General features: G+C 42.1%; 1 long non-coding RNA gene across 2 annotated transcripts; it reads left to right on the top strand.

The window, feature by feature from the left end:
- The first annotated feature begins 1,265 nt into the window (after positions 1-1,265).
- On the top strand, positions 1,266-4,658 carry LOC127309629 (uncharacterized). Of its 2 annotated transcripts, XR_007857250.2 has the most exons (5): positions 1,266-1,408; positions 1,532-1,659; positions 1,868-2,027; positions 3,507-3,586; positions 4,126-4,658. It is a non-coding gene; the product is annotated as an uncharacterized lncRNA (long non-coding RNA). The 2 variants fall into 2 exon arrangements; XR_007857251.2 differs by lacking the exon at positions 3,507-3,586.
- The last annotated feature ends 2,347 nt before the right edge of the window (positions 4,659-7,005 follow it).

The raw sequence follows: 7,005 nt of genomic DNA, 5'->3' as shown, positions 1-7,005 counted from the left end.
GTTTGCCTCTTCATAGTTCACTCCCTTTGCTACTTCTATATGCAAGGTGTATTTGGACTATATACAAATGATAACTTATGTTTTATGTTGTAGTACAAAATTTGTAGTATCTGATTCATCTTCAAAAGCAAATATATGATTTTATGCGTGTCCTCTGTAGGTACCCTTCCTGTCGCCGCGCCGTAATGACACTACCACCACCAAGGTATAAGAGCCTGCACTCATGCTGCTAACGTGTGATTTATCTTACTCGTCAAGCTTTGTATTCTGTGATTATATTGCTCAGGTTATGTTTACGTATTCCGTCGCCTTCGTCGGTCTGAGTTGGTTTTAGATTATTGGTTGTTTGGCTACCTGCTAAGGATATATATGTTTTCGCGGTGCAAAATATATGAGATGAAAGGTTGTAGAAGTAGGACATTCATTAAATTTCGAAGTGTTACATTTAGTCTGGTATACTTAGATGAGTAACAAAGTTTTATTTCCTCACCATGGACAGATAATGTTAAGCACATCGCAAGAACTGAGAATGGACCTCGGTCCTTCAATACAAAAGAATAGTTTGTGGAGTAAATACTTAGTAATTTGCGAACATTCCCTGCAATATTGTGTCCTTGCTTAAAGAAATGTGCATCTCAGGAACATATTGAAATTGAAGTTGTTTTAGCCTTGTCCTTGCAACATTTTGTCCTTGTGACTATTTACTCTATGAGTTTCAGGTTCATTATATTGATTGATTTAGCCTTTGGTATCTGATGCATCTTGTTTTTCAACGTCTTTGATTTTTGCAGCAGCAAGTCATGCATGTGCGTGCGATTCACACGCAAGAAATTCCAACCAGTGAGTATGAAGCTTTAGATTTCAGACACCCAGTTGCTACTACTATCTAGAGGTTTTGCATATGCATGCAGTTCACATGCAAGAAATTCCAACCGGTGAGTATGAAGCTCTATATTTCGGACACCCAGCTACTTGCTGCTACTACTAACTAGAATAACAACTGAAGCTACTATTTAGCAAGCTGATTTGTGTAAAACAAATCTCATTTGGAGTTATTTATATATGTGATGTGTAAAGCTTGACTATATGGATGAATTAATGTGCTATTTATTTTAATGTGCCCTTTATTTATATGGTTCGAAAACCAAATGGTTGATTCAATGGTGTAGTTGGTCGACACATCGCTGATGTGTGTAATTTTGCGTCACGGTTAATTTTGGCTGATGATAATATTACTATGATGCAGACTGAAGTGTTCTGGCAGCTGTGAATCGACTGTGAGGTCTTCCTTAGGTACCCCTGCATTACTACCTTATCAACTGGTGTTAGGTCATGTTCAGAAACTCTCTGAGCCACTACAGTTTGGTTATCCAGGAGATTCACAGACATCGACAACAACCATCTGTAGGTATGATTATCCCACTCACCTCTCTTCTCCTCTATTCCATCATGCTTGTCTTTTTTCACGGGTGGAGGTGGTTGTCTAATTTTATAATCATGTCTTAATGCCCTTCGGTTTGTTTTCTGTCAGTTTAGGATCGACTTCTTCCTCTCCTCCTAGGAATGGCTCTCTCTGTTTGGTGGAATAGGAAGGGAGCAAGTAGGAAACTGTGAAAATAATTCAGGTCTGATCCTCCACATCAAGCACCAGGCAACAAGGTACATCGTCACATTTCCTCTCTTCTGTATTGATAATGAACACATATGTTTTCTTCCTGATGTGACAATTTTTGCATCACCCACAAATTACATATATTTGCCTCTGTTACTGAAACCAGCAACAAAGTTTAAATGTCTTCCAGTTCTAGGCTAATAATGAAGCCCCTGGCTGTTTGTTTATTTTGTGCGTTATTTGTTTTTGTGCCAGGTCACGAGGATCCTACTACAGAACTATTCATGTCCCTGATACGCTAATGGTAACTATTAGTTCTCCATGTAACTGTACCATCTGCTAGCATCTCCCTGGACCTTGTGACGATAGAAATCTCCACCGTCCCCACCATGAGGGCATCAAGCAATCAACTCAGGTCACCTATCTCCTATTCTCCTTACTCCATTCTTAATTCTGATACAGTTCTGCTTGTTCATCACAAACACACATGATTGAAGGTGTATCCATTCATTGTAGTCTGTCAAGTGTAGTTCTAGCAGTAAAGTAGAAGCTGAAAAATAACTTGAACACCCGGCCATGTTTACCTCCACTGCCCCACTGGTTGAACCGTCCAGTTGTAATGCAGGAGAGCAGTTTTTTTTTGTTGCCGATGTTATTTCCCTATTCGCATGCTCTTTGCTTTGTCACTTAGAAATTGCAGTGGTAACTTAGTTAAAGAAGACTTGAATTCGTTAGCACTGACAGATGATCATATTATCACTTACAAAATGTCCGGCATGCTGCAATTAAGCGTTTTCCATATATCTGATATTTAATAACTTCTAACATGATTTTGTGTGTTATTCATCTTTTCTGATACCAAAACTATCACATACCTGATATTTTATATGCTTATAGGCTTGCAGCAGTTTCCGCTCTCAGGGTTTTATTCCTCCATGTTCTTCTCTTTGTGTGCACCCCTCCCGTAGCTCCATGTTTTTTGCCTGACCATTTGGGATCAGAATTTAGCCACTTCAAACCTTCTGCATCCCTTTTTTCATGTGATTAATTAGTGCTGCGCAAGATTTAACAAAGCATTCTTGCTGACAATCAATCCTCTATTGCATTCACTCACATATTTGCAATCAAACGAGTATATATGCTTATGATGATGTTGGAGCCTAAGGATATCATGTTTGATAGTGACGACGATGATGTCAGGTCCTACATTGATATTCTCTTAGTGCTGCATTTATACTTAAGCCGCCATTCGGTAGCAGCAATTGTTAATTCGAAATAGTGTTAGATATATTTTTTCACAGAAGTTCATATGTGGAGCCAACATTTGTGCAATCTACATGTTAATATGGGCGCAGCTCCTAACGCAAGGCTTAGAGTTTTGATGTGTTTACCTTCATTCTCTGCGTCGGTGGCGGCGTGGGCACTCTGCAGCAACGCCCACGGAGGATGGCAGCATTGAGGGCCGCCCGTGGGGAGAAGACGAGGAAGAGGATAATGCAAGCAAGGTGAAAATGAGTTTGCTCGATGGATTTGATCCGATGGTCGCGTGCACTGACGACGCAATGCATGCGATCCGCCGGATGATTAGCAGTGTTTTCCATATATTTATTGGCTATGTTGACAGGGTAGCTTTTGCTCATATGGTGTCAACATAGCACTGCCTTGAATTGGATTTCTTTCATAGTCCCTGTCTGGTGCATTGTACATGTATTTTTTTTTCATTTTCGCATTAATTGAGTTGTTGCTTTGAAATTTCTTGAGATTCTTTGTTCCAAAAGAGGGCCCTTATGTTAAGGCCAGTTTGCAGATCGCCTTTTCTTTGCTCACATTGTGCCATGATTTGTCTCCTTACTCCTCTTGCTTGTTCCATTTTTTGCATTCTGCATTTCTCCAGCTTCCCTGATGATTCGGAGTCTCATACTCATGATTCAGGGAGATGGAAGCATCGACAATGCTCTAGCATGTCCTTTACTGGTATGCTATGATACTTACTTACTTTTTTTATTTATATGGGCCACTATGGTAATTGACATTTAGTTATCATCGGTGAATATGGGCCACTATGGTAATCGGCATGTTAAGGAAACATGTAGGCTCTAGCTTTTTCGTTGAGTTGGACATGTCTTTTGAAGTGCTCAAATATCATATATGTTTTCAAAGGAACTATATAGAAGTGTATATTGTCATGGTGTAGTGAAGAATGATTGCATTTTACTTTTTTGTTTCATTAAGTTATGGGTTCATGGAATTAAAAACTGTAGGAGTTTCGTACATAATGGGAAAATTTTCATTTAGTTATGATCTCATGTCAGTTCTTTTTTTTCAAACTACTGATAACAATTAGATTCAGCTTGATCTCTTGAATCCTGCCAGTACGGCATATAAAGGGTTGTGCCATGGACAGCATATTCACTAGAGCACTTGTATTTACAGATGGATTTATGCATCAACCTTTCTTTGACATGTAGTTTTGATGTTTCTCAATATGACGCCAATTTGTAACGAAACTGCAGAACTGATGACGTATCAACGACATCAATATTCAGAGACTTTAATATTGCCAGTTCAGAAAGCATATCCTTGAGCAAACTGGAGAAAAGAACCTGAGCTTGAGAGGGAAACACCACCATCTCGAAAGCTGCCGAAGACCACAGGTTTTGGGAACCACAAGTCAAACAAGCGGAGGAAGCTCCATTATAACCTTCTCAGACAAGGGAAATCGAAATGGGCTGCAAGTTAGGCTAGACCTAGCTCCTATACTTCATTATGTACTATGTATCTGATCTGATCTGTTCGTTGTTCCCTAGATTATTTTTGTAGTACCATGTAGCCAAGTTGAACCTGTAGTGCTATATCTGTTGTTTAACTTAGTGAGAGGCCTATTTCTGCATTTCATATCTTGCTCTGGGAGGTTTTTCTTTTTGCACTTCTTTTCTTCTTTTTGGTGGTGCTTTTTCTACATTATTATTACTTTGCTGGAAGTTGTAAGATTCTGCAACTACCGTGAGCATTACACATTTGTTAATCTGTTTTGATATGTCGTGCATTATCGGCGGTGCAATTGTGTTATGTCTGAATTTTCGACTGAATCTCGAGATCTTTGTGAGAACGGAAGCACCAGTCTCAAAAACTGCCGAAGACCACTTGTTGTTGGTGGTCGTGTTCACAGAGCCGGAGTAGCTCATATGCTTGCTCTGTATGTGATCAGCTATGTGTCTATGTGCTCTGTTTTGTGCCATCTTTTTTCCTTTCTGTTTCCGTATGAGGGATCTATCAGAATGGTTACAATATTATCTCATTTTTTCCCCACTTTTTTTACGTGTGCATACATACATAAACATGGAGCTTACGTGTTGTCTGACCACGAACTCACTTGATTTACCCACTAACCGATTTGCTATATCTTACTTACCTTTCATCTTCAATACCATTGTTGTATTCTTACACTTTCATAGATTAAGATACCATGCAGATATAACTCTACCATTGATTGATAGAGGTCTTAAACTGTTGTACAATTAACATAAATTCGTCTGAGGACGGCTACTAGCATCACGGATGCCAAGTGCGTCTAAGGGGTCGGAAGAGGAAAAGTAGGGCGTACAAGGGGCAGAAGGAGCCGTCGCATGGGAGCAAAGTGAGTAGCCAAAGGAAGGTGGAGGGACCGTCGAGGACATTTTCTCCAACTCACGCCATCTGATACTGCTATAGCTCGCCCGGATGGCCACCCAACCCGAATGCCCTCCCTTCACCGCTACGATGATGGTGGCGGCAAGAAGAGCTAAGCTCCACTCTGAGCCTCCGGTATCAAAATAAGCCAAAACTTATGGTTCAAATTTTGATTAAATTCTATCATTTGCACGATAGCGCAGCAGATCATACGAGGGGCAGAAGGAGCCGTGGCATGGGAGCAAATGGAGTAGCCAAAGGACGGTGGATGGACCATCGAGAACATTTTCTCCAACTCACACCATCGGATCCAACTCACGCCATCGGATGATGTTATAGCTCGCCTGGATGGCCACCCAACCCGAATGCCCTCCCTTTACCACTATGGTGACGACAGTGGCAAGAAGAGTAGAGCTCCGCTCCGAGCCTCTGATATTAAAATAAGTCAAAACTTATGGTTCACATTCTGATTGAATTCTGCCATTTGCGCGATAGCGCAACGGGTCATCTAGTTTAACTAACCGTTGCGGATACTCACCTGCATCTGGAACTCGCGAGTAGTATTTACTACTAGCCGCGTGCCTTTCCAGCACGCAACCTGTAGTTCAAATATCATTCGTGTGCCTTCCCTGCGCAATGCGAGTTCAAATATCAGCCGTGTGCTCTTCCGACGCTAACGTTATAAGGAAACAAGAAAATGTGTTCTCTGCGCTTTTGCACTTTTACCCAGTGACACGATTTACAAATAACATCTAAACAACAAAAAATAGTATATAGGATAACTATTCTCTTGGTTCAAAATTCGTAAATTTGTCTAAATTGTCATGTATCTAGACATGGTTTATTGTGTAACATATGAGAATATAGATATACGCGACCCTTATTTTCGAATAGAGGTAGAGGGTACCTTTGAATCGTGACTTGTAGTTCCAGCGTATGCAGTAGAGAGTACTGCCAAAACCCACGGCGGCTGTTGCAATTTTTGGACGAGATCTAGGAGTCGGCAGGAACACATGGGCACACCGTTTCCATAAAAATCACACGACAACACCCAAATGTGGCAAGTGGTTCACTGATGCACCAAAAGGACATGTGCCCGGCCATTAAATGTGCTAACAGTGCACATTAATTCTCGGGCGATCCGCTATGTGCGACAGATGGACCGAGCGAGGGAGTGTGCTGCCAACGGCCAGATATAGTGGTATCTGGACCTCCTGTCGCCAATCGACCATGGGTGAGCGATCATCCTTCATTTCACTTTATTGCAATCACGTGAAACCGCGGAAATATGCAGTCAACCCTGCCTGCCGCACTCGCTGAATGTAGCTCATGCACTGATTCGTGGTCGGCAGTCCCTTCGCTCACTCCAGCGGTATCGGTGGAGCCGGTGTGAGAGAGCTAGTGGGTAGCCCAAAATATCAATCGTGGCTCGTGGGCATCCCCGCACGCCTCGCTCCAGCGGATCCGGAGTAGGTGCAAACCTTGGACCTGGATTCACTGACTTGCAAACAGCAAGTCACGTTGTAATTGAACCCTCTCATCCACACTCCATTCCCCATCCAACGGCCCACGGCGAGTTGACCAAAACTGAACCTAACATGCACCGATGCTAGTGGTGGTTCAGGGCTCCGTGCTAGAGATAAAGAGATCACTAGGACGACTGCGGCAGCGCTGGCCCTCCTCCGTGGTGGCGGTTAGGCCATCTCGTTCGGCGCCAATAGTTC

Source organism: Lolium perenne, chromosome 6, assembly GCF_019359855.2.
Source record: "Lolium perenne isolate Kyuss_39 chromosome 6, Kyuss_2.0, whole genome shotgun sequence".
In the NCBI taxonomy this organism is placed as follows: Eukaryota; Viridiplantae; Streptophyta; class Magnoliopsida; order Poales; family Poaceae; genus Lolium; species Lolium perenne.
The sequence above is the reverse complement of the archived record's forward strand: the minus strand, read 5'-3'. Positions and strand labels throughout refer to the sequence as shown.